Below are 2,704 nucleotides of genomic sequence, written 5' to 3' on the forward strand. Positions count from 1 at the left end.
ACTTACTGTGTTCCCATAATTAAAATAATAAGTGATATTGTGATAAGTCATGCTTGTTTTTGCTCTAGAAAATCATCATACAAACTATGGGGAGGGGTGTTCGTCATGCTTATTTTCTGAAATTTTTGTGCCATTTTTTTGATCTGGATTGTAACAGCAGGCTTTTATTATGTGTGGTTTTGAAGTACCATAATGATAACTTTATTTTTACTTCCAATTCAACAATATCCATGCCATTTTCAATGTTCTTCAATCTCCAACTATTTTAAAGTCAATCAGCAAATGCATATACCTGATCCAATACACTGTATTTGTCATTGCTAAATAAGTACGTCTTTGTTTGTAAAGTGATCTTATGTCTCTAGTCATAGCCAGCTTGCAATTGTTTCATTCATTAGACCATTCATTAACTGCACCATTAGTTGTCCTTTCTGCAGAACGTTCTTCCGAGCAGCTCTGCCCTGACTGTGTGCACGCAGTGCCTCTTACAGAGTACGGTGAGCCTCTGCTCTTTTTGCATTTTTTTTTCCAAATGCCAGGCATGTGGCGGTTTGTGCTTGTGCATTGCATGTGAAGCTTTATATACTCTTTTGTGCACTTGGACTTTTGCTCTTTACACCTTTTTGTGTTGAGCTTGTGGTATTTTTGGAGTCTCTGTTGGATCACAAAGACCTGCCCTCCCCCGGTTTTCTAGAATTTGTATGGCTGGAAAATTCATCCTTACATAGTGCTTCAGCTCTGACTTTAACTAGTTCATTTTCCTATTAAGAACATTTTCATGATTAATTTTATTCCTGGTGCTACGTGTTGTTCAGAAACAGCTGAGGGACATCAAGGGTTTGTTTTAGTCAGTGCATAAGTCGTCAACTTGGCATGACAGAAGCCTCTTCATAATGATTCCCACTAGTGTCTGCCAGAGCTCTCAAATACAAGGCCTTTCTTTGGGAATTATTGTAAAATAGATTACACGTTCATCTTATATGGCTTCACTCTCTGAACAATATTTACAGGTTAAGCTAATATAGCAAGAAAAGAGTTAACCAGGTTAATACTAATTTTAAAATATCTAATTTTTATCAATTTTTTCCTGTTTCCTCACTTAGCTCCCTATTTTTTTTAAGTGCTAATTCATCCGTGAATTAAGTTGTTTGCATGTGTGTCAAGTTCAGTGACAGTTTCTACATCTCAATTTCTAGTAGGAAACTAAATTATGATTATTAACGTTCCCAATTTTGTATGTTATAACATTAATTTTCAGCAGTGGAGATCCCCAGGTGCTTTCCAAAGTGGGAATGTAGGCTTATACAGAAGTAGGAAGTGATATATCATTTAATATAGCTAAGTAACTTTCCAGCTACAAGTCAAAACAGGTGACACCTCAGACATTTGTCATCAGAAATATGTATCTTGTCCTCACTGAGGTACACAAGCAAGTCTATTTCTTAAATGTAAGACTAAATAAAAAATTAGTGTGTCCTTTGTACTGTGCTATTCAAGCTGTTGAATGGTTTGAAGAATCTTCTTTTTGGATCTGAGCATTAGATACACATTAATACTTTGTAGCATACAATTTAGCTATACACCCAGATTTATCCTGAAGCAGCTCAAATCCTCTGTAGACTTCTGTTTAATACAGTGATGAAACACACAGTTCTTTGTGCACCCAAAGCAATACGTAGAGCTTCAAGCAATTAATAAGATGTGAGGCATTTTGCAGTAATACTTTAATTTCAAACAATATATTAGATATAATTGGCATTTTTGGAAACCATCTGGTTGGTATTTTTTAAGGGTGACAAAAAATATGTGTGAATTGGCAAACAAGATGTATCAGTACCTCTGAGTAGTTCTCCTGAAAATAGAGGGTAATTGAATACTAGAAAAAAAGGAAAACAAAAGAAAGCACACATTCTAACACATCAAGAAGCCACAGAAAAAGGAGTGAGGAATTCAATGTAGGAAAACGTTTTTAAAAACATTAAAAACTATACTACATCAAACTGCCACCACATGCTCCATTACGAGATACATCAGAGTAGATAATGTATCTGTTACGGATTCTGTCAAGCCATAGCACCCTTTGGATATGTCAATAATCAACAAATAACATCTGTTGTCAACTGCTGTACTTAATCAGCATGGGCAAGGTTCTCCTCCCTGCATGACAGAAGTAGACTATGATATTCTGCTTTCCCTTACTGATTGAAAATTTCTTTGACTGCATCACTTTATGCAGAACTCCTGCTGAGCTGTAATTAATGGGAAATCTGGACGTGCAGAAACAGCAGAACAGAGCTAGATTGGCAGTACAGTGCTGACTGAGAGTTTTGACTTACCTTTGACTCTTCTTCAGTCTGAGATGCTTTTCCTGACTGCCTTAATGCCCTACTGTGTATGCAGACTGCACTTTCAGAATGGATGAGCAGCCTTTTCAGATATGCAGAGAGACTAATGATAACATTTAAAAATGCAGAACAGATATGTTCTTGTTTTGTAGACAACAAGAATGCAAAAATGTGTTAAGTCAGAACTTGTTAACTGACTCCAAGGTGAATTGAAAAAGGGTGATTTAAGATCCTGAAGAAGTTCCTGACAGAATCAAGTCTCAAATCTTCCCTCAGTTGCAGCAGTAGCGGAAGTCCACGGGAGCCGTCTATTTATCCTCCCTATTTCTGAATCCATCCGGTCCTGAGAGTGTCACCAG

This window comes from Opisthocomus hoazin, chromosome 15 (assembly GCF_030867145.1).
Source record: "Opisthocomus hoazin isolate bOpiHoa1 chromosome 15, bOpiHoa1.hap1, whole genome shotgun sequence".
Taxonomy (NCBI): domain Eukaryota; kingdom Metazoa; phylum Chordata; class Aves; order Opisthocomiformes; family Opisthocomidae; genus Opisthocomus; species Opisthocomus hoazin.